Genomic DNA, 26,129 nt, shown 5'->3' with positions numbered 1-26,129 from the left:
AACCTATTTGAATGCAATGCTGGGAATTTCTTGCATTCCCAGCCAAAACTCATTAGACACAATTCTCTGAGATAAGCTCATGCCTTTCAGGGTTGTAGAAGCCTGCCAAGAAACAGAAGTCCCATTATAAACCGACTGTCAGCTGCTGCTCCATTCAAAATCCAAGAAAGAAATACTTAGACTCCATTAATTAGAGAAAAGATATCTTTTACTGGAAGTCAAGTGGTAGCAACAAAATAATTCTGAATCTGAGAAAATGGGTGCGTAAATCACATATACAAAGTGATGGCAACGTTCCCACCCCCAATAGTTCAATTGGCTCATCCAATTAAAAGTTGTGTGTATCATCATGTGGGCATCTCCAGGTGGTGATGAGGCCTCTGTCTGTTGACCTTGACATAGTTTGATAAAGGGTTGCAGCTGCGCATAGCATAGGATAGAAACCTAAGCAAGAATGTACCCCCTCCCAGCTTATACAGTTCTATTTTATAACATCTCCAGCTCACTTCCCATACTCATTCTCCCCCCCCTCCCCCCATTACTTATGACAGCCAAAAGATGCAAAGCAAAGGAAGAAAATCTTGAAGGCTGACACCGACAGAAGTTCCAGCAAAGACAAACCAGAGTTCATAGGGCTTCAATGAGGAATCAGAATCTAATGAACTTCTTTGCTTCCTGCAAAGAGCATGTCACTGAGGGCTGACTTTTATCCCTTATGGGAGGGGCAATCACCTTCCAGCCTTACTCCCTAGTTGCCCCCTCTGTTTCAGCTGCTCTCTCCTTCTAGCAGCCCTGCGCACATGTGCACTGGGAACAGGCTCCCCTGGGTCCTCTACTTCACTGCTGCCAGACTCTGAAGGCTCCAAAGGCAGCACCCCACTCCCAGGTGGTCCTGGCCCATTTCTGCATTGGATGCAGGACCCTCGTCCAAGTCCTCACCAGACTCCCTGACTGATTCTCCTTCGTCCTCACTGTCTGATACCTCTGCCATCTGCACTGGCTGCCGGCGAACCACAACAGGTTGGGCTAATATACAGATACCGTACTTTCCTGAATCCAGTATTCAAAATAACAATAGGCCCATTATTTAATTTTTTTTCTTTATTAGCAGATTTAAGTCGTGATCACAGAATTTGAAGCTAAAGGAATCACCTGTTACATGAGAACAGCTCATTTGGGGAATTCTACAGTTTACAGAAAAGAAACCAAAAAGGACTTTACCAAATTATGAAAACAGCCCCCCCTGTTGGGTATATGGATACACCAACTAGGTTTGGGTGACTAAATATATAAACCTAGGTTTAAGTGTTTGCAGCTTTAAGCACAAAAACTGCAATGTAATCTGATAATTAAGGGTGCGGTTGCAAGCAGCAGTAATAAGGCAGTGAGAGAAACGTAACGCTTGCTGTTGATTCTGGTTACTGGTTTCTGGTTACTGTTTCCTGGTGTTACTGGTCGCTGGTCTCTCTGATCTCTGCTGCCTGCTGTTTTACTCCTGTATGAGACGTCTGCTTGTTGGCTACTGTGCAAGATACCGTTTCTACTGAACAAAGGGACTGTTTACTTGGTGAGCTGTGCATACTCAGCGTTGTCTTCGAGAGAAAGGTATCAGGAGGGGAAGATTTACAAGCAGATAAAGACATTGTATTTACTGTTAATGGACTAGGTAACTGGATGGATATACTGGATATTGACATATGGACTGAATGACACTTCTCAATCTCTGTGTGAATTAAATAACTATTTAAAAACTACAAACAGTGTTTTTGTCTCCAGTGTGTGTATACTCTTGGGCCCAGCCTCTCTCTCATTTGGCTGCCTGGCTTGACTGCTGCTGTGCACTCTGCTTGGGGGTTTGTCCCCAAACACTAACACCCCCCCCCCAATTAACAGTCTATGCACCTGATAAAGTGAGTTTTGGTTATGAAAACTTTGTGCTTTCAATAAAATTTGTGAATCAGACAAGTCTTCTGATTCAAAGATGATAAAAAGAATAGACACCCACAGATGAGGAGGAAAAATGCACTGAAGAATTTATTTAAAAATCACTCCTTTTGCTGCACTGCTTTCTGTTGCTGTTATGGAAACGGTACATTTCATTTTGGGAAACAAGAACAGAAATAAACATCATAGCAGAAGGCTGAACTTATTATCTGTGAATCCTGAGGCCAGCCCCTAAGATCCACTTATGAATCATGCATTTCTTTTCCAGATGTTCCAGATGTTGATGCTGATGGGGAAATGGCCTTAAGATACCAGCAGGCTGTTTGGCAAATCAAGATTTAATTTTTTGCTAGAAGGTTCTTTGCTATCCTTCAGGATATTTGCATAAGATTCTTCTCCAAAGGAAACACAGATATAACTAGTTTCACCTTTTTGCTTTCTGTCCCATTTTATCAAGGTGCCCTGAAAAGGATTTTGGGACACAAGTTGCAACTATTTTGAAAACCATACTAAGTTTTCCATTTCACCTCAAGAATAAATACAGTAATAGAGACAGCTGGCTTTAAAATGATTAGGAGAAAAACAATTTCAAGAAGATTCAAGGTAGACTTTGCGTCTACCAACATTAGGAATTCTAGATCTGCATTGCTCAAACACAGATGGCCACTAGAGGGCAGGAAAGAGACACAGAGAACTAGCTTTCCTTCTCTCTCCTGCCCTCCAGTGGCCATCTAGATTTTTGCAGCTATAGCAGTGAATGGGGAGCCGCAGGAGACAAATAGCCTTGCGCGTGCACACAGACACACAGACACATGAATAGAAAATAAAAATAAAAAAATAATACTTGAAAATGTTTCACTTCTCATCCGAGGAGCTTCTTCAAATTCTTCTTGGATGAGAAACAAAACATCTTTAAAGAAAAACAAAGTTCAGTTTCCTTTTGGAAAAGCACTTTTGGGACAACCATGACCTGGATGGCAGAATCTCCATAGACCCTTAGATGACAGAAAATGTCCTTATTTGAAAGCACCCTTAATTTTACATTCCTGAGGAACTTTTATAAGATGTTATATCAGCTTAAATATATTCTCATTATGGCTGATTAATTTTCTTCTAGAGGATAATGCTAATTTTTTTACTACCCCAAGGCTGCTCTGTCTAGACTCTAGATTGATTGATTGGTTGGTTTCATTTATTTCTTTAGAGACCACCCAACTCATTCTCATATCAATAATAAGATAAATAATGCACATTAAACTAGCATTTGCATCTTCAATATACCAATTAAGCAGAATATGGAAAAAGGAGGGTCTTGAATATACTCATTTCGAAGTGGGATTTATAACCAGTATTTTCAAGATCATCCTTTTTTTTTATCAGTGTTTTGATCTCAGCTCAATAAAGTAAACTAAAGACATTCCTTATTTTCCTAAATAAAAGAGGTCTTGTGCTCCTAACATTAAGAATTAATGAGGCACCTCCATCAATAACCACCTGGATGTGCGCACCTATTGATCCCTCCTTGTACATCTGTCACTTTGGCAGTCTCTAAGTAGCCATGAATAGGAAGGGGGAGAGAAAAAAGGGCTGAGAAGGACACAAGGAATTGGCTGGACACTTGGATGGATAGAGCTCTCAGAACAACTTCTGAAGGTAATTAAGGATAGACAGATAGATCTGTCATGGTTCTTCATTTCCCCTCACGTAAATTATTCCATTCTGTTTCCACAGCATCTGCCACATTTTTTGTAAGTGTGCGGGAAAATTTGCATGTGCTTTTTTCTGCATTTCTCACCCTATTATGCATATAGCACATTATTATTTTGCCTGCTGCACTCCGCCCTGCCAACACTTCTTTGTGCACATGTTTTCCTAACAGAGATAATTGAGAAAAGAGAAACAGATTACATAATATTAATTTTTCAGGTCCTGGGTTTTTTTTTTTGTCCCCATGGACTAACAGTCCATTGATTGCTTTTTTTGGGGGGAAGCATCATTTCACAATCTCAACAACTTTAAGATGGGTGGACTTCAACTGTTGAAGTCCACCATCTTAAAGTCACTGAGGTCAAGGACCACTGTTTTAGGGTAAAGAGAAAGAGGAGAACGTGGGCTGTTTGGCAGTTAACTTGTTCCATAAAATATTTCCTCTGAAGGGCTTTGAATTATGGAGGAGTATGAAGATAGCTCTTTGCTGCTATATCTTTTGTTCAGACTTCTATGCCTTATCCTCTGCTAGGAGAAAGCCTATAGTTGTTGTTGTTATTGTCATTATTTCATACCTTGGATTTGCACACAGAATTTTAATTAATTTGGATTATCATGTATTTAAATAACATGATGCAATCGGATTTCCCTCTCAAGAAAGCGAGACTTTCCCCCCCCCCCCACAGGCTCCCCACGTTAGTTAACACAATCTTTGCGTATCTCCTAGAAACGGCCACACCTTCTTTGGCTTGAATCTGACTTCCTATGAAGAGCAGCATTTAATGCCCTTCCGCTGCATATGGTGTCCTTTTCAAATGCAAATGCTAATGGCACCATTTGGCAACGCTCGCCTCAGTAAGATAATGCAACATAACTGCAAATTGGAAATGGTTTGAACTTTCAAATTTGCTGTATGCTATTACACTTTTTATCTGAGGGATCATTTGCCTTTTTAATTGTGTGCTGCTCTTAGACTTTTGCTGTAGCAGATTTGCAAAACAAAACAAACCTTGCTAGCTATTATATTCTCCTTCGTGCTTGCCCCCTCCCCACTACCTGGAGACACTAAAACACAGGAGCTGAAGGAATTAAATGCCGGGTTATTCACATGCTGGTAGTGCCAATATGGCACAGCTCTGGGCCACGTTATCTCCAGAACTGCCTCTTCCTAACAACATTTACCCATCCTACCAGATCAGTATCAAGCTTCCAAATAATATGTCCCTAGAATAAAAATCTAAGGTGTCCATTTTTCATCAAAGTCTATTTATTAGGAAACATATCAAATTGGCAAGGTCTTGGTGTAATTCCGATTCTGACTAGACCCCAGAATTACACCCAGTAAAAGCAAAAGTTTGAACCCCCCCCATAGTCACATTCTCCAATCAGTACACGGTCCATCAGTTGGATGATTCTAAGGTCCACCTTCCACCAGCTACAGGCACCTTCTCAGTTCCTACAGGAAGGAATGCCAGCTAGGCATAACATTTCCCCGTATCTCTACAACCCGCCTTCCTGCTGCTAGAATGTGGCGAGCCTGAAGCACCATTAAAATCCTTTGCAGAAACCCTGAAGAAAGTTAAGTAAAAGAATAGACAAAGACTACAATAAAATATGGCTACACATGTCAGCTTCAGGGTTGACAGGCTGCCTCCCTTCAAGCGAACAGAATCTTCTGCAAAGAAATAACCATAACAGATTAGTTAAAGCTCTAACCACCTCTGCCACCCCCAGAAGCCCCCTTAGGCTTATGAGGATTCTTCTCATGAAATCTCTTTATTAACCTGTCAGCATTTACTTTCCAACTCTCCCAGGTTTTAACGTGAGTCTAAGAAGCTGCTGCTTGATCTGCAAGCAAGCAGGCAGAGATCAGCAAAAAGAGGCACCAAGAAGTGAAAGGAACATTGAATGAATGATAGCCAATCGCACATCAGAGAAACCAGGAGGCACTCTGCTGTAGCACAACATCATCGCAGTGATGTTCCCCACTGTGAGCAAAATTGGCCCAAATCAAACAAAATAAAATGCAGATAGACCACAGTGCCTTCCTACCAACACCTCTACCTTGTCACTTTTTGCTATGACAACGTTTCTGTCCCCCAATAATGATGGTGCGTGCAGCCTTCCCTTCAGTCACAGGAAGACATATGTAAAATTCCCACAGTAAAAATTGTGGATGCTCAGTTGCTGTGAATAGATGTTTAGGGATACCCGAAGGGCCACGGTTCCCTGTTTTTGATCATAAAGACACAATATATTTATTTCTCTGTAGCTTGCTCATGTTTTTATCTCTTCCCTTATCCACATTTAGAGATGTTCTCTGTAGACTTGTCACCACCTTCTCTGGCCCTCAAACATCCTCAAATATGTCACCACAGAATATCAGCTCATTCCTTTTGGTTCTGATCCTTTTTCATTTTCTCTAAGCATAGCAGATCAGGGCTGCAAAAAAATTACCTCCAGCCACTTGCTCAAATTTGGGAAGCCCACATCCGATAGTGCTAATGAACACTTTCTTGATTGTGAGAGTTAATTTGCAACTATTGACTGTGTAGGATGACACTCTGGGTTAATTCTTTGTTGTTAGTTGCGAAGTCGTGTCCGACCCATCGTGATCCCATGGACAACGTTCCTCCAGGCCTTCCTGTCCTCCACCATCCTCCAGACTCCATTTAAGCTCACACTGACTGCTTCAGGGACTCCATCCAGCCCCTTCCTTCTCTGCCATCCCCTCTTTCTTCTTTTGCCTTCCATCTTTCTCAGAATTAGACTTTTCTTCTCCAGGGAGTCCTTCCTTCTCATGAGGTGGCCAAAGTATCTGAGTTTCATCCTCAGAATCTGGCCTTCTAAAGAGCAGCCAGGGTTGATCTCCTCTAGGACTGATTGGTTGGATCACCTTGCCGTCCAAGGGACTCACAGGAGTCTTCTCCAGCACCAGAGTTCAAAGTAAAAAAAAAGTAAAAAAGTAAAAAAAGTTCATAAGTTCAAAGTTCAAAAAAAAGTTCATAGTTTAAAAAAATGGCTTAATTCTTACACCACAGTAAACTGGATCTTGGTGGGATCAGTATATCTTGTATTACAACTATCACCAATCAACTAGATTTCCCTTGAATCTGAGCTGCTGATTTCCAGTCCAGGTTCAGGCATAGATCTTATGAGTGGGAACTTCTCAACTAAGTTACCGAAAAAGGAAGTTTAAAAAAAGACATCTGCTTCATCTTTTTCAGGATGGATCTGGCATCATTCGGCTGGAGAGCCCAGGTGGTGGGTATGTCAATCCCAAATGTGGTTTTTTTTTTTTTTTTTCATGTAGCAAACTGGAACAGATTGGATGTAGCAAATCTGAGATTTATTTTAGAGCATTTCTTTTGAACCAGGCAATGCTATTTTCGTAAAGCAGGGGCTTGTCTATTGATATAGAATCTAATAAAGGGAGAATATTTCGTAGCCAGGATTGAAATGAGGGGTTCTTGGGTGCTCCCTGAGCTTGGTTGCAGATCTTTCATTAAACCAAACCAGATAACATCATCAGTGCTAGTGTAAAATGTGTTCCACCCCCAGGATTTTGGACGAAAGCTTTATGGCTTATGAGACACTGCAGTGCGGGCTTTAATGCTTTGTACTACTTGCAGAAAATTCACCCCAGCTCAAGGACTTTGGTCAGATCTGTGTGTGTCAAAATTTACAAAATGTTGGATGGAGCTCCACAGTGGAAATCCTTCCCCCTTTTGTATGTGCATCGTAACTACTGTTTTTTGTTTTTGTTTAATCATGATGAAAATGGCTTTTGAATGGAGATTTTTACCTTTTTATTTTGTTTTGGTTGTCTACATACACTAATAAAAGTCCCCAGATTGCAGGATGCAGAAATGTATCAACTACATAAATGTTCTCCATTGTAATGGTAGGCTTTCAAGGCCTTGGTCTGTAGTTCTGCATAGTTCTATCTCTGCTAATAAACACAAACAATGTAAATGTCATGACAGAAGCTTTTGCTTTCCAAAGACTCTGGTGCCATTATATTTACACTGAGATTTTTAAATGTTCAGAAGGATGAAAGAGAGCTCTTGGGAAATTCATAAAGTTTAAAAAGCAAATGCTACTCCTTATGAGACCCTTGACCCAATGTGGTGAATTTCTATTGATTTCTGATGCTTTAAAAATGTGAAATGCCACCCTTGAAAGACTATCCCCAAGTTATATAGAATGGAGCAGCTTCATTCTAGTCTATTATGCTCCATAGTGATGGACAGAGAATTTATGTGATGGGCATTGAGTATTCTTTCTTGTGGAAGAAATAGTTTGGAAAATCCTGATTTATTACCTTTTGTGTGCCCTGTTTTTTATAACAATGGGACAACTTGCCACGGCCATCTTGCCATAGTCAACTCACCACAGCCATCTCACCATGACGAACTCACTACGGCCATCTCACTACAGCCAACCCGTCATGGCCAACTTGCCATAGGACAATTCCACGCAGGATAATTTAACGTGATAAATGTTAACCACCACTATTTCTTCGACGTTCTTTGCACTGACAAAAATGGAAAGAATGTAGAAGAAACTATTGTGATTCACCGACAACTGGTGCAGATGGCAAAGGTCTCTGATAGCAAGGATGAAAGGGGACCAGTCAGGGAGTCTGGAGAGGACTCAGACGAAGGTCCTGCATCCAATGCAGGGATGGAGCCAGGACCACCTGAGAGGGCCTTCGGAGCCTTCGGAGCCTTTGGAGTCTGGCAGCAGCAAAGCAGAGGACCTAGGGGAGCCTGTTCCCAGTGTGTGCATGCGTAGAGCTGCTAGAAGGCGAGAGCAGATGAAGCAGAAGGGGCGACTCGGGGGTAAGGCTGGGAGGTGATTGCCCTTCCCATCAGGGATAAAAGTCAGTCTTCAGTGATGAAGAGTTTTGCAGGAAGCAAAGAAATTCATTAGATTCTGATTCCTCATTGAAACCCTGCAAACTCTGGTTTGTCTTTGCTGGAACTTCTGTCGGTTTCTATTCTAGTAATGGGACTTCTGTTTCTTGGCAGCCTTCTACAACCCTGAAAGACATGAGCTTATCTCAGAGAATTGTTTCTAATGCATTGTGGCTGGGAATGCAAGAAATTCCCAGCATTGCATTAAAATAGGTATGATTTTACACTCAGTTTATGTTTCCTTAATTTGGACGAAGTCTGGGTCAGAACAGAAACAGTGGGAAATGGTGATTATTGTTTTCAGTTGTCCCACATAGATTGTCTCTCAGTAAGTTGTCCTGTGCCGAGCTGGCTGTTAGGGAGATGGCTGTGGTGAGATGGCTATGCTGGATTGGCCATGGCAAGTTGTCCTAGACTCATTTTTTGTATACTTTCAAGGATTTCAGGTATCCTACAATGCTTTCCCCCATACTTAAAGAGTTGGTTTAGAAATACCGAGACATGTAAGACCATGACTGGTTCAGGATTTACATTCTAGTTTCTCTGGCTCAAAGAACTTCATGTGAGCTAACTTCATGTCAAAGAACTTCATGTGAGCTGCAAAATGCTAATACTTGCCTTTTTATAAATGCAGGTTCTCTTTGTTCTCTTTGTGAAGAAGATGAGGCTGGTGGAGATACTCTCGATTAAGACCACTGCACAAGGTCAGTGATGGCATGGAAAATTTCCCAAATGGTGTAGGGTCTCCTGCTTGGGGGGGGGGGGGTGGACTAGATCAGTGGTCACCAACCAATGGGCTGGGGACCACCGATGGTCTGTGAGAAAATTTTGGTGGTCCACCGAGAAATGTCACCCCCAAACACCCCCCAAAGCAATTAATCCAAGCTGCACGGGAACACAAGGCTATGTTGCCCACATGGCCCATGGGAACACAAGGCTTGCATCACTTGCATTGCGAACAACACGAGGTAGTGAGGGAAGGGGGGAAAGGGTGGAGGGGGGAACTTGCCCCACTCACCTCACGTGCCTCACCTGGACACCGGGCTGCTTCTTTCTGCTTCTTTCTTCTTCTGCTTTTGGCTGCATGCAAGGAAAGCAGCAAAAGTCTTTCTTTCTCTCCCCCAAACTCTGCCAGAAATGAGTCTTTGGGACCCTGCAAGGCCTCCTGCTCCAAGAGGCTGTGCCATTCTGGTGAAGTTTGGGGGAGAGAAAGAAAGACTTCTGCTGCTTCTGCTGTTTTCCTTGCATGAAGCCAAAAATTTATCTCCCCCCTCCCCCTGAGAATAGAGCCGGAGACGGTATCTGTGATCCCAAATAAAGAACGATCTATTGGTACGAAAACGGGTGGGGAATTTTCCTGCAGGCTTTTGGGGGGATTTTCCCAGGGTCTCTGGTCCACGGGATTTAAAATTATGATTTTGGTGGTCCCTGAGATCCAAAAGGTTGGCGACCCCTGGACTAGATGACCTACAAGGTCACTTCCAACTCTGTTAAATCTTAGGAATCACATTTATCTCTCAAACTGCATGCCAAAAATATACTTACATATTAAATACTCTAATATTAAAAATAAATCAGCATCAGAGAATTGACTGCCTTTAACTCTGAAGTTTGTGGCGCTCAAAATATACAACCAGACTATTTGCTTATCTTGCATTGCCTGACTGCTATAATGAGGCCTTTTAAAAGTTTGTATTAGCCGAGTTTGAAGCACTGATTAATATTCTTGTTGAGTCTAATCACACAACTGCAGAAAGAATTGTGTGCTTGCATTTTGCTTGTATTATTTCAAACATAATTTGGATAACAAAGCTGGAAGACTGAGCAAGAGAACCTAAAATTATAGGTTTATATATAAACACATGGCTCCTATAATCCCCCTGTGTATTTGAAGAAACTAAGTAAAATATTTGAATATTGAATGCCCAGCCTGGTGCTTTGGTTGGTTTGACAGGTGGCACCTCAATATCTTCACACTGAACTTACTGTTCAGCCAAAATATCTCCTTTTTGACACACAAGGTTTAATTCCCCTCCACCTTAACCAGGATTATGATATATGTGGAGGTGAAGGTCCACTGGCATCTATTTAGCTGCAAATTGGTGAATGGATATTCATTATCATAAACAATAGTGCTTGAAGATGGCAAAAAAGACATTCCCATTGAGCTTGGAGGGTGAGTGGTAACATCATCTGTGCTATGCTGTGCAATGCAACATCTGCAAGAAAACCACCAAGCTCAGAGAGCACAAAGAACCCCTGATTTCAATCCTGAGCTTCAAATATTCTCCTTTATAACCCACTGAGATTTTTTGGGGATGGTGATCCCAGAGATATTCAGGCAATAAGGCTGAATGGTGAATTGATAGTCCTAGAATAAGCCACTTTAGTGTTCCTTGGTCAAGGGTCTCCAAACTTGGCCAGTTTAAGACTTGTGGACTTCAACTCCCAGAATTCCTGAGCTAACATGACTGGAGGAGGAATTCTGGGAGTTGAAGTCCACAAGTCTTAAGGTTGTCAAGTCTGAAGACCCCTGCCCTAGGTCAACCTTCTCAACCATTTTCCAATGCAATAGGGCTACATTTAGATCAACTTCTGATTACCCAAACCACCTTTTCTCTTTTGACTATTATACAAGCTTTTGGATATTCAGGTCAAGTGATACTGAGAACAGAAAATTAGAGAAGTACATTTCTAGCAGGCAGAGGAAATTCATTTTAAGTGTCATTTCAAGAAAGACCTGGGAAGTGGAGTGGTTAGTTAAAAAAAAAAAAAAAGCTCCCTAAGCGTTAGACACCTGTAGAATAGGATCTTTGGAGGAAATTAACTCATAACTACAAAAGTGAAAGGAAAGAATGGAGTGAAATGGAATAGAGGGGCAGGAAGTGATTTGAAACAATGGCTTTGCAGCATTAATGAAGTTTACAGTATACGTTAACATTTTCCTACCAATGAGATGAATGTTGCACTGTCTGCAGTCTTTTAACTCAAAGGTCACCAACCTTATGGACCTCAGGGACCACCAACCTCATAATTTGAAATCCCGTGGACCAGTAATATGGATTTTGACTGATGGTGGCTTGCTGACATCGGTGGGAAAGTTGGTCCCATATTCCGGAGCTGCAGTAGTCACAGGACTGGCCCTTTGGTCATCCCAGAGCAGCTGCTCCTCCACCCGGGTGCACCGGCCTGCCATGGACTGGAGGAGCTACTCCGGGATGACCAAAGAGCCAGTCCTGTCGCTACTGCAGCTCTGGAATATGGAGCCAACTTTCCCACCAAAGTTAGCAAGCCACCCCAGGGCGGATTTCCCTCCCCTGCTGTTGGTCTTACCTTCCAGTTCCAGCTCGCATGGCTCTACTCAAGGTAAGGTTTGTGCTTGGCCAAAGGGTGGAGGCCAGTGAGTGGAGGGCCATGTGGGTGGCGCAGCCTTGTGTTCCCACACAGCCTGGATTAATTTTTTTTTTGGGGGGGCATTTCTTTGCAGACCACCAAAACTTTCTTGCGGACCATCAGTGGTCCCCAGCCCACCGGTTGGTGACCATTGTTTTAAAGGGCAACCCCAGATTTGTAATAATCTTTTCCTCCTCTTTTACACACAAGGTTTCCTTGCCTTTTACTTTGTAATGGAATCTGTAATTTTCAGGTGAAAGTGAAAAAGAAATGCCCAGACCATCAAGACTGGTCATGCTCATGTGGGAATCACATTGAGAGACAAGGAAGAGAGCTCTGGCTAGGACAAAGGTTGGCTAAGGGGCAGCTTAGCCTGCAGCAAGAATGTTGGTAAGGCAACAGGCTCAAAAGAGACCCTCCCTAGTCTCTTGAGCTGTAAAGGTGACAAGGGAGAAATGTACTTTCAGACTTTGAAGATTCTGTTAATGCAACCTTACAATAATGTAGAGCTTGTCCAGACTAACTTGTTGCAATGCATATATGTTAGCAGAATCTTCAAACTGTTGTAAAAACTGAGATTTTGAAGGGAGAAAAAAAAACCACACCCTTTGTTGGTCAGAATTTGCACATGGCCGAATGTGAATCAGACACTAGATCACACAGTGACTAGCTGAGAACTTATATAGGAGGAAAAGCAGATTTTCTCCAATTAACAAATGATGTGCTTAATTGGATAAATGACCTAGATATTAACATATGGAAAGTTTATTCTATTTCCATGAAGCAACATATTTTAAAGTAACTTGTAATATATAACTTCTTGAATTTCATATACCTTACAAAACTAACCACATATCTCCAACATATGTGCATCATACTACAATAGAACAACAGAGTTGGAAGGGACCTTGAAGGTTGTCTAGTCCAACCCCCTGCTCAGGCAGGATACCCTATACTATTTCAGACAAATGGTTGTCCAATGTCTTCTTAAAAACTTCCAACGTTGCACCTGCAACTTCTGCAGGCAAGTCATTCCACTGATTAATGGTCTAACGGTCAGGAAATTTTCTCTTCGTTCAAGGTTGCTTCTCTCCTTGATTAGTTTCCATCCGTTGCTTCTTGTCCTGCCCTCTGGTGTTTTGGAGAATAGCTTGACTTCCTCTTCTTTGTGGCAATCCCTGAGATATTGGAATGCTGCTCCCATGTCACCCCTACCTCTAAAGTAGACATAACTAATTCAAGCAAGCATTTTTTATATGTTTAGTCTCCAGTCCCCCAATTGTCTTTGACATTCTTCTCTGTGAGTCTCAACATCTTTTTTACATTGTGGCAACCAAAATGGGACCAAAAATTATTATCTGCTCCTTCTACAGTGTATCCTTATTATTGCTATCCATGCATTTCATGTCATAGGCTGAATAAATAAATGCAGATGGCAGACATGCTGTTAGGGATACACCCTAGCAGAATCTGCACGGCAGTCAAGCAGGCAGGCAAAATATGTGAGATAAACATTTTTGTAGCTTACACTCAGTAAAACAGATACACTGTACTAGTTAAATAGTTTATTCCAGTAAGAGTTATAGCATAGTCAAACAGTCCATATATCATTCACTAGTTCAGTCCATCCAGGGATTATTCAGTTGCAAATTCCAGTGTCGAAAAAGAGAGGTCAGTAAACTTACAAATATCAGTCCAGGAATATATCTCCTTGCAGTAGAGATATGAAGAAGTCAAAACTCCTCTCTTCCTTCAGCAACTCAGCAGTAGGGAAACATGCAGTTAACAAACCATCAATCCATCAAACCAGTCAATCGTCAGCAAATGAGCAGGTTCTCTTGCTCCCTCTTATGGCGGTTCAACATCGCACCCAGAATTACATGCTTTGCAGTTTAAAGTGACACACACTTAAACTTACAATCATAGTTTATATATATTATTTTACCCAAACTACGTTAGGTAAGCTATGTTATTCCTAACACATGCATCAAGTTAAGATATCAGCAAGCCAGCATGCTTTGGTTCTATAGTATCCAATCAGAATACAGAGTAGAGCTGGAAGAAACCTTGAAGGCCTTCTAGTCCAGCAGGAGACCCTATCCCATTTTGGACAATTGGCTGTCCAGGCTCTGCCTCCAGTGATGAAATCCCCACAGCTTCTGAAAGCAACTGTTCCACTGGTTAATTGTTCTCGCTGTTAGAAAGTTTCTCCTTAATTCCACGCTCCAGTATGGCTAATGTTACTGGTGTTCTTTTAATGGTGATGCTCAGATGACCAATTAATCCCAATGAGAAGTAAAAGACACACATAGGGGATTGCTTTCCAGTGCTTGCTGGATTTTGTCCTATGTTTCTAGCTGAACCAGAGATTTAACTTGGGACATCCAAATGAGAAGCGTTTGTAGGCCTCCTCCACAGATGGGCTTCTGATGGCATTTGATGACTCCTGCTTCAGTGGGAACGTATCTCTACCCCATTCAGTTTGATTTATGAAGCCAAAAATGAGATGTCCAAGGGTAAAGAAGGGAAGAGGAGTATAAGAGTCAACTGTAATTTCTCACTTACTTGACAGATAAATTTATGGTTGATCTTCAAATCTTCAAGATGTCCCCTTAATCTCCTGACAAGTGATTTAACAAATGTTTTGAACTACTCTCATATATACAGAAAAGATGACTTTACACTGACTCTTCCCATCCCACTATAACAGGGAGGCATTATATGCCTAACTGTGTTCTCTGGATTTAGGAATTTTACCGTCAATTGGGAAAAGAGCTTTTATTTTTCTCTTTTTCCATTCACCAAATGCTTTGCAAGTCTTTCAGAATTCCTTTAGGTGGTAGTTTAAAGCTTCTTTCATGACGAAAAGTGGCAAAAGCTGACTTTTTCTTCCTTTCTTTTTTCTTTTCCTTGTTCTGCTCCCCATTTCTGCACAGCTCTTCAGCCATCATGTCCATCCAGAAGTCTTCATCTGGTTAAAAAAATTAATCTATAAACCTTCCCTCGTAAAGAATGAGAAAGCTTGAACAAATTGCAGGAATTTTCAGCACTGCCCTGTGGGGAATGTTCTCCTACATAGCCAGACTCACTAAAATGAACACAACCATTACAACAATCCATTCCTTCATACACACATTTTCCTTAAAGTTCAAAATTGTGTGGCTTCCTGTGCTGATAAGTTTCAGACACAGGAAGCAAGAAGAGTGACTCAGAAGTCCAAGGTCATACATTGAAAAAGCTCTGAGAGATCATGTAATATCGCATAGTTTTCCAGCACTTTTCTCTTTATAACTGTTTATGAATTTTCATGATAATTATTATGGTCATTTGTTGTGATATTATATAGGCAATGGTGTTATATGCACCATACATACATTTTTCTTCTGTTATTTAGTTAGACATGCAATAAAAATAAAAGATGATTTAACCAGTATTCTTTTACAAAGGAATCTTATTATTCTTCAAGCTATTATTCTTCAAGATTATTGTAAGAGGGCAGAATGCTTACTCTGACCCAGACAAGACCAACCACATTTTAAGTGCTCATGAGATAGATTCAAGGCTGCTCAGCTGCATCAAAATAAAGATTCTAGAAAAATCTTGGCTATCCGCCTTACTTCAAGGGTGGTTCAAGCTAAATCAAAGATCAATCATTCCTTCCTCTATCAGTGACAAAGCTGATATAAACCTTTAGCAAGTGACAAATTTGACACATTGGAAGCCAAGCTTATTAACCTGCCTAATGATTTTGCTCATATTTTGATTAGCTGAGAAGGGCAGATGCCCATGATTTCTCTTTCTTTGAGCAGGAAGGAAAACAGGTGTCTTAAAAAAACAACAACTTTGCTGTCCTTTGCTATCCAGATCAATAGTTTTGTTCTTTCCGAGCACCTCGGAGGAACTGCTGTTCTCTGCTTATATAGCTTGAGCAACTCGAGGTATTCACATCTCTATTTATCTTCTGACCTTCTTGGATGGTCAAGGACCTTCTGAGACACAGAAGGCCTCACTTCTTTACTGATCTCATCCACTGACTGCCATGCCTGGCACAGAGTACTAACAAAAAAGACAAATATTTGAAATATGTCCTCTAGTAATAACAAAGTCCATTAATTCATTAGCTTTCCCAACTTTTTGATCCTCTAGTAATAACCAACACGTCCTCTATTAATAACAAAACCCATTGATTTATTGGCTTTCATGGACCAGCAGTGACATACGGAATCTCCAAACCTTTTGGTCTTTTTATATCCAGGGTCCAAATATGGAGATGATTGATAGTCACAATAAAGGAATGATGGTAAGTTCTTCATTGTGCCTCTTGTAAAATGAAGAGAGTATTGTCGATATGATCTTCTTATTTACATGCTTGTTGGAGCCACATTGTTAGTAAAATACTTTGTCTGAAAAAGGAGAATCTGTTGCTTTCTGGGCAACATAGTTTACCTTTTCTTTCTTTCAGGATGTTTATTCTACTTCCCCATCTGGTGTTTTCTGGGGGTTCCTCAACTATAATCCAAACTCACCTCTGTTTATTTTCTTCATGATCAACTACCTTCTGAGGGGATATTATACATGACAAACTAAAAGTCCCAGAACCCAGTGGCTCAGAAAATAGTCTACTGTGTGCTCCTCATATTGTACATTATTCCCATGCTTTCTTCCTACAACGCTTGTGAAGTTATTAGTGGGCTCTTCTGTATCCGGCATTTAGTAATGTGAATGAAGTCAAGATAGGATAGTATGTAGGAGATGAGATCACTGGCAATTCTAAAACACTGATAGAAAGGCTACATACACGGCATACTGACATATTAGCTCATAATAAATCCTTTGAAGTTTTTGGAGCTTGGCTCAAGGCTCCAGACAGACAGTTGGAAGTGACAACCAACAGCGACTAGTGGTTGCTCTCTGGTTTTTTTTTTTTTTTGAAAATTTTATTTGGATTTTCACAAAAACAAAATACAAATAAAACATCTTTTCTGAAAATAGCATGGTCCCAGGTTATCACTTCTTCATAGAGACACAAAACTCAATTTCATGCTCATTTTTATATTCTATTCCATATCTTATTACCATTTTATATTTTCTACATAGTTTTCCCCCTCTTCTAATTTTCTCAACTTTGTTTTAATTATCTCAATTCAAATCATTATATTTATACTTTTGTCTGTCCTGTTACAATTTCATATTATCTTTTCTTATTAAGCAAATTTTTCCCTGTAATTGCCAGAGTATGACACCTTTATATCCTTTAATTGTATCAATTCAAGCTCTTATTTAAGCTTCAATATATAGCTTTAAGATTATAGCATTCAATATAATACATAATTTCCAATCGAATTCTGCTTCATACGTTCTTAAAATAGACACTATATTCTTAAAAAGAAAAAATTATATATATGTGTAAATAAAACACATTCCATTCCAATTCAATTCTATCATTAATATGCATTAAAATCTTAACATCTTTAACATTTCTTTTTGAATATCATACTTCCTTGGGAACACTTATAAACTTTCCATAGTTAATTCTTTTTTTCCCCATATTTCTCACTTATATTTTTATAAATCATTACTAATAATTAAAAATGTTCCCTTTTAATTCTCTCAATCATTTTAATTCATTTATTTATTAACAAACATCCCACTGCATTACAATAAATATTTTGTCCATCATCATATTTTCTAAAGTTATTTCTATTTGTAATATAACAAAGCTATCTTATGTACCTTTGCAGAATCCCTTTTACAATTAAATTTTCACCCATTATCTCTAAACAAACTTATGGTTACAATCCTTATATCTTTTCCCTGTTTCTCCATTTCTTGTTTCTGTCTTTTACAACTTCTTTTCCTTGCCTTCTTCCCCCTCTTCTTCTCCCTCCCCTTTTTACCCCCTCGTCTTTCTACTTCTAACTCTCTCATCTGTAATCCCCTCTTCTGTTGCTTTCTAATATTATACTTATCTTTCAAATTGTTCTTCTTCTTTTTGGTTGTTTTTTCTAATCTTAAACCTTTCACGCTCTTTCCCCCCTTTTCTCCCCCCCCCACTTAAAATTATTTGATCATTAAAGATGGCTTCTTCTTTGTCCCAATGTTCTTGTTCTGCAAGCATTTCTTGTTGCTTTTCATAGTACCAGATCTCCATTTCTAAGAATTGAAACACGAAGCCAAAAGAACTTCTCCCTTTTTGTGCATCTTCTTTCCATTTTTTAAGTTCCGTTTTCAGTTCTTCTATGAGTGATACCATTTTAAAAACTTTTAAACAACCACCCAATTAATTTTAGTCATTAGATGCAAAAACCAAAAATCACCAAGTAATCCAAATAATCCAAGGCTATTTTTACTTGCTTCTTCTTTTCCACTGTCTCTTCCTGGGGTTCTATTATTTTGTTACCAAGTTTTCATTAAAATGTATCTTTGAGAAATCTTGTTAAAATTTCACTGTAAGTTCCTTTTAATTACGGTTCCATTCCTTAATTCCAGGCAGTCTCCTCCATTTTTCCAAATCCTGCCCTTATATTCTTTTTTTTCCTTCTTTCCAGCTTTTAAAAACTTTTAAATGTCCAGAAATCTTTATTATCCCTTTGACTTTTATTTTCAGCTTAGATGCCTATTAATGTCAAAGTGGATTTTTTTTTTCAGTTTCTTGCTTAAGTCTGTGGTTGCTCTCTAAAGTATGCAGGCAAGTTTGACCATGCATTCTTCAAAGTATGGCCTACTGTATACCATTATTCTCATATTCCATCACAGACTCCATATAATTCCTCAACACACACCTTCAGTGGAAATGGATTGTCTATTATCTATTGTCCATCACATGATGGGGTATAACATGATGTTGGGACATGTGTGTGCAGAACTCTACAGCTTATGACCTGCTAAGTTGGAAGTTCAGCTCAGCAGGCATGGACCACAAATGTCCAGGACCTTGACCATCCAACTTGAGAAGCCCAGAAAAGCACCCAAGTTCCCCTTGATGAGCAGAAGTCATGCCCATCTGTACACACAGCCTGTAGAACATGACTCAACTTTTCAGTGGAAGATGGAGCTTTCTTGAAATGGTCTTGGGATGATTTCTTGGGCATTTCACTAAAGAAAAACCTCATAATCAGAACTGGTTTGGAAGATAAATCATCTTCCTCACATCCGATTCTGTCACAGCAAGATATTTTGAGAAAAGCTTTCTGCCCAGTACTGCTACCTGATCTGTGTAATAAAAGAGAAATTCATCCCAGGAGCCTGTCAATATGCTCTAAAATTCACTTTAAGAGATGAAAGGTGTCGTATTTATACACATGACTTTCTGATGTCGTGGAAGCAACAACAAATACTTGGAGCTAAAAGAGAAAACTTGCAAGAAACAAAGGAGAAAGATATGTCAGTTCAAATTTTCATTCTAACCTCATTACTGTCTGAATGCGGAGTGGAAAGGTTATTCATATTTCTCATTTGGAGTGCTGGTCTCTGCCTGCCTGCTTCTCTCACAGTTCAGAAGTGCTCAAGTTTATTCAGAAAGGGTTGGTTGCTGGTCATGATGTAGTGACTTCTTACAAACTGATGGTTAAAAGTAGGTTAGGGGTCAGGAATGTAAGAGGTGAATAGTTAAAAATGATCCCTCCCTTCCTCCTCCTTCCCTTTGTATTTCTACTGGAATTCTTTCGAATCAATACATGTTATTTAAAAAATGATTTAAGCATCAGCGTTATTGATATCATCTTATGCTATAAAAGTTAACACCAAATTATTTCACATTAAGTGAGTGGAATATTTGCTTGTTCTCTTTCCTGTGAGAGTGAGACTGTCACAGGGGAGAGTAACCATCTTGGGTTATCTTCCTTAAACCTCCTATCAGTTCTGTTCTCTTAGGTTTTCAACGTTTGCTGCCAGTTGTAAAGAGCTAGGGTAATTTTAGCTTGCTTTTGTGCACAGAAGACAATGGGACTAACAGTCATCATAATGAAAAAATGAACAGTTGAAATTTGATTTTAAAAACCTACCCTCAGCCCGATGGTAGGAGAAGGCCAGCAAAGGAAAGCATAAGGATAATGTAGGATCTACCTCTTTTTTAAGGCTTTACCATAGTTCTTTTTCCACCAGATCTTTCCGAGTATCTTTCCAAGGTTGACTCAGCCTTCTATCCTTCCAAGGACCCAGATTGTTGGGGGCCATAGGCTGACTCTGTAAACCACTTAGAGGGGGCTTTAAAACACTGTGTCATGCCCCCATTGGAGTCTGAATCCGAGGAGGGAGATGAACAGCCATCAGGGAGCAGGAGAGTGGTCCAATTGGCTGTGGAGGAAACTGGAGAAGGGCAAAGTCAGTCTAGACAGAGCAGGGGAGAGATAGAACAAGGAAGAGGGGGTTCAGAGGAAGACCAAGGCCCACTCCCTCTTCATCCTGGGACATGCAGGGAAGAATGGCAAAGAGAGCAACATGCGTTGCGTGGCTTATGAAGGAGGAAAGGGCCCTGATTCCCTTCACAAAGCATACCTGGGAAGGGAGTTTAAAGGAGAACCAATTGAGAGAGGTGTTTGTCAGGAACAAACATTGAGTTTATCTAAGGTTGGCTTCTGTTATCTGAGTTCCTGGCATTCTCCCAACTGGTTTCATTTACTGTTGTGTTATTTCACTTCTGGAACTTCTTATCTTGCCTTGCTGAATGTATTACCTTATCTTGCTTTGCAAGAATAATAGTTTAAAGTTTTCTGTTTACACCATTTTGGATTGGAATATCTGCAGCCAAAGGCTGTTGCAGGTTCCTGGGAGAGTTTTTCTCCAGACTGGAGAATAACTGGAACATCGGGGGCAAAATTGGAGCTAATAAAGGGATCTCTACCTATTATCTGGCTGGATTGCCTTTGTGCCACCCCTTGGGTCATCACACACTGTGAAGTGACCTATAAATCTAAGTGCTATTGCTATTACTAAGTAGGTCACTTGCAGTTCAGAATATGCGGGAATTTGGAGGATTGTTCTTTCAAGGTGCTCTTCCCTCAAACGTCCACTGCTTGAATCTTTAAAGCAAAAAAATAAAATAAAATGCTTGATGTCCTTTCTTCTCCCATGCCAGGCAACAGCTCTTTTGACTGATATTTGTTGGGGCTGAGGAGCAGTCAAGATCCCATGGGAATCTGGGGAACCTTTCAGTCAAAGTTTGAGATGCTCTGCTCTGCAACAGAGTGGGAATCTGCCATTTTCAGTGTGAAGTGGAAATGGAGATTATTTGAAGCAGCAAGCTAAAGAAGAATGAAAAGACATCATCATATCAAAAGGTGTAGAAATTCTAATGAATTTGAGGGCCAGGCCAGGGGGAAGAGAGGCAGGCTGGCAGGCTGATGCCACCTCTGCAACCCTGGAATTCAGAGGTCCCTCTCTTACAAAGCTAACTCTGAAGATGAATCAGAATGATTTATAAGGGTTCAGCCCAGCCTGACAACACAGTAACATGTGAGGCTATCAAATGCCTCCAGCTCTTCAGCTTCACAAGAGGCTTCTGGCAGAAAAGAAGGTGACCAACAGCATGGATTTCCTCAGGCAAACTATCAACACACTGAGCAAGCAAGCTATGGTGCCCATGCCTCGTAAATAACAGGAAAGTGGAGGGAATGGCTGGTGGGAAATTGATGTTCCTGTGAGCTCATCCTGATGGCTGGAATCTCACCTTGTTGGTCTCTCATCTCCCACTTTTATTTTGACTGCAGTCAAAACAAACAAGGAATATGGAATAGACTTGGTCAAAGCTCAGAGTCTACGGTCCAGACATGTTTTTACGGAAGCACAGGACCCCCCAAAAATAAAAAATAAATGAGAGCATTCATGGAATCAGCACATACATTTTTAAAAATAAAAGGAAAAAATAAAAGGAAATAAAATTCTAGTCTTTCCCTCCCACACCATAATGTTAGAAGTAATTTTGTAAACTGCATCTTTTACTGCTATGGGTTTCCATGTTGGGAAACTACCAACCCTTCTCCAAGTCTCTGATTGGTTTCTCCACAACAGCAGACAGTAGCAAAGTCATGCTCAAGATAGAAAAACATGAATTAGACATTCATCAAAGGCAGCTTTAAGACTTGTGGACTTCAACTCCCAGAATTCCTCCTCCAGTCCTGTTAGCTCAGGAATTCTGGGAGTTGAAGTCCACAAGTCTTAAACTTGCCGTTCGAAGACCCTTGATCAAAGGGATCTATAGACCCAGCTCCCAAACTATCCATGGACTTCAAGCTAGGAAATGTGGCATTAGCTGGACAGACAACTTCTTATTCATAGCTAGACTTCAAAGCTTTAGGTCAGTTTGATCTTATTTATAACACTTGATCCTAAAGGCGTGGACATGTTCATTGTTCAAAGCAAATTTTTCTGACTGTGTCTCACAATAATCTAGAGTCACAAGAGAGAGAAAGAAAAAGAGAGAAAGACAGACGATTGTGGTGGTAACAGTGATAATACTTTCAAATGTATGAGAAACTAGACAAAATCTGTTAGTAATGTCTAAGGAATATTGTAATTTGTCATTTTTTCCCGAATGCCATCACTCTGCTAAACAAATAATTCCCTCAACACTGTCCAACTATTTACAAAGTCTGCACTACTATTATTGTTAATCTTCTCATCACTCCTTATCACCCATCCCCCAGGGGTGGGATTCAAATTTTTTAACAACCAGTTCTGTGGGTGTGGCTTAGTTGGTGGGCATGGCTTGGTGGTCATGTGACTGGGTGGATGTGGCTTGGTGGTCATGTTATTGGCTGGGCGTGGCCAAATCAATATCACTCACATCAAGGCACGCATCTCCTCGCCTGGCCTCTCATGACTGTGGGGATGCTGCAACAGTCGTAAGTGTGAAAAATGGTCATAAGTCACTTTTTTTCAGTGCCATTGTAACTTTGGATGGTCACTCCACACAAGCAAAGTACTAGCAAAGGAGGGGAAAAAACTCCAGAGAAATTCCTGAGACAGGAAGTCTAGTCCTGCCAAGAATGTAATAAGGGTTAATGGAGAGGCAGTTTCTGTAAGCAACACCAGAATGTTTCCTTCCTGCCTTCCTTACAGGATTAGGCCAGTAATTTCTTCCAACAACCGGTTCTCCGAACTGCTTATAATGTTAACAACCGGTTCTGGCGAATAGGTGCGAACTGGTAGAATCCCACCCCTGCCATTCCTTCCCACTTGTGACTGTATGACTGTAACTTTGTCGCTTGTATCCTTACAATTTTTACTGACCATTTCCTAGTATGAGTTGATTGCTTATTGTACCCTATGATTATTATTAAGTGTTGCACCTGATGACTCTTGACTCTTAATGAATGTATCCTTTCTTTTATGTACACTGAGAGCATTTGCACCTAAGACAAATTCCTTGTGTGTCCAATCACACTTGGCCAATAAAGAATTTTATTATATTCTATATTTCCCCTGTGCTCCTGGCCAGACTTTCCAAAAATGATATTGTTCAAAATAATCCTAATCCAAAGGTGTTTGAAGATTAAAGATGATTAATCTGAAATCCAATTAAATTGGATTTAGAGGGGAACCACTTGGAAAAAAGACTATTCTGGCTTCTTCATCATCTAAAGTTGTTCCAGGAAATGTGATCTCTTTCATGATAAATTTTAAGTAACTCTATAAAGCACAGAGTAAGTATTCATAATAAGAAAAACAAATGAAGTCCAAAGTGATTGTAGCATCGTTTCTGTTCCGGACTAGCAGGCGCGAAAGCTTGCAACTCTGATTGGCCCGTGAATAGCAGATTGTGATTGGTCACCGCAGACTGATCCGATTGGCTAGTAAACGGGCTGCCGCGATTGGCCCAGCCAAGAGCGGCAAACTCAAATCACTTTCATTGGCCGCCTAGCCGCAGCCAGCCCTATATAAGGGGCTGCTGCGGCTGGGATTCTTTGCTCAGATCTGAAGTCACTAATAAAGAGCTGTTGTTGTTATCTGAGTCTTGCAGTTTCAGTATTAGTTTCTGTTGAAATACATGATTTGGATGGCCGTATGACTTTTATTCAGTAACTACATAACTAAATAAATAATACCCCTTGAATTTCATATAATGTAAAAATTGATAACAGCAGCCTCCGGGCAAGTCACATTAACTAAAAGTGTCAATCTTTAATCTTCTAATGCACAATTTAAAAACTGCAATTATAAACCTTTTGACAAATTATTAATAGAGAAACACCAGGGCTGCAAACCGACACTCACCTGCCTTGGATTAACTCCACTGAACACAGTAGGAGTTATTTCTAAATTGACATGAATCAGATTGTATAATAAGTCATGTAATAGCAAAAGGCCAAACGGATTGTCTCAACAATGTAATTAAATATAAAGCTATGTGTTGTGAAGTTAGCAAAAGGTCAAGATTAGGCCGATGTTCTATTACTAAAGAGTAAGTTATGCTATAAACCAAATAATTAGAACTATATTTAACTGAAACTTTTTAAAAAATGACAAACTGCTTAGATTTTAAAAAGAAATGTATTAATAAGTCATGGTCCTTTGCATAAACATGAATCCGCAGCTTAAATTTTCAGACAGGGCTTTTTCTTTGCAACGAGAGGTGGGAAGTTAAGAAAAGGTTTTTGCAGAAAATTAGACAGAAGCTAGGACACTGGGGAAGAAAGAAACTTCATCACTAATTGCCAATGCTTTCTTTTCCTTTTGGTAAGGAAATATTTATATATGGTGTGTGTACAGATGATTTACAAATACTGTCGGTCAAATAATTTAGGTAGAATGGCAGTAAATTCCTAAATTCCAGCTTAACCCAAATCCCCAATTCCAACGAATCTCTGGGAATCATGGCAGCAAAAGAGATGTTCAAAAGAGATGTGTGTAAAACTGAACCGCTTGATAATTTACTCTCCTCTTAGAAAACCTCTTACTCTTCTCTTACTCTTCTTACTCATCAGTAGAGAGTGGCCATCGCATTGGGACTGCTCTGTCTGCCTTATCTCACAGACTTTTCTCAAGGTCTGTATTTATTGATTTGCAACTGGCATCAGTAGATAATTCTGCTTTTCAGCCGAGGCTGCTTTGCTTCTCCGAGTTCGGCAGTTTGTAAGATTTATATGTACGCAGAGGAAAGAAGAGATGAGGTTTGGTTTCCAGAGAGATTGCTTGCTTTGCCTATTCATTCTGCCTTCATCTACTTTGCTTCATGTCATGATCCCGGTTGCTGTGGAAATGGCTAAGCTGTCATAACTGAAAGCCAGGTGGGAAATGCTCATTGGGGAGGAAAAAGATACAACGTCCCACCCTCCTTATGCAAATGGCTGTGGAAAACAAAACAAAACAGAAAAATACATTGTGGCTGTTTTCTCCAAACTGGGCATTCCTCAAAATCACCCCCTTTGCTCTCCCCCAAATCAGAAGTGTATTCAGCATGTTCTGACCAGTTCTGAAGATTTTGAGTAGTTTGGAGAACTGGCAAATCCCACCTCTGACTGGCCCCGCCCCCATCTATTCTCTGCCGCCTGACTCCTGGCTGATTGGCTGGGTCTTCTTTTGTTGCCCTGCACAGGAGAACGGAGCTGGAAAGCAGGTTAGTGGGGTGGGGAGGGAATGAGGATTTTGCTGTAATCTTCCCCCAGGAGTGGAGAGGGAATGGGGATTTTACAATATCCTTCCCTTGCCATGCCCACCATGCCACGCCCACCAAGCCATGCCCCCAGAGCTGGTAGTAAATTTTTTTGAATCCTGCCAGTGCCCCAAATGTGTTGCAAAGCTGTGAAAATGCATGCAGAATGTTAACAAGGGCAAGGGGAGCTGAACAGACTAATCATGCAATTTTGCTAACTCCAGAAAGTCTCTCTTCTATATTAATCCCAGTCAAGGTGTCTTGTTGTTATAAAACATGTTGCCTCTTTTTGCAGAGTTTTGGATGTTGGAGCAAATAGGTGGAGGGCAAGGGCAACCTGTTTGCAGTGCCTTTATCCAAATGGGTCTTTTACTTCATTGGCATGTTTATTTGGAAATATTTGTATTCTCGGGAACCTTGGGCAGCTTGCAAAAACACATTAAAACTGAATGAAAGGACTGTCAAAGAAAGCCATACCGTTACAGCCAATAAGCGTCCTTAATTATAAGTCCATCCTACCGCTGTCATCAGAATCTCTTTCTTTCAGGGTTACACTGGCATTGCAGACAACCAGC

This window comes from Pseudonaja textilis, chromosome 4, assembly GCF_049901715.1.
Source record: "Pseudonaja textilis isolate UNSWEBS1 chromosome 4, rPseTex1.2, whole genome shotgun sequence".
Lineage (NCBI taxonomy): Eukaryota > Metazoa > Chordata > Lepidosauria > Squamata > Elapidae > Pseudonaja > Pseudonaja textilis.
The sequence above is the reverse complement of the archived record's forward strand: the minus strand, read 5'-3'. Positions refer to the sequence as shown.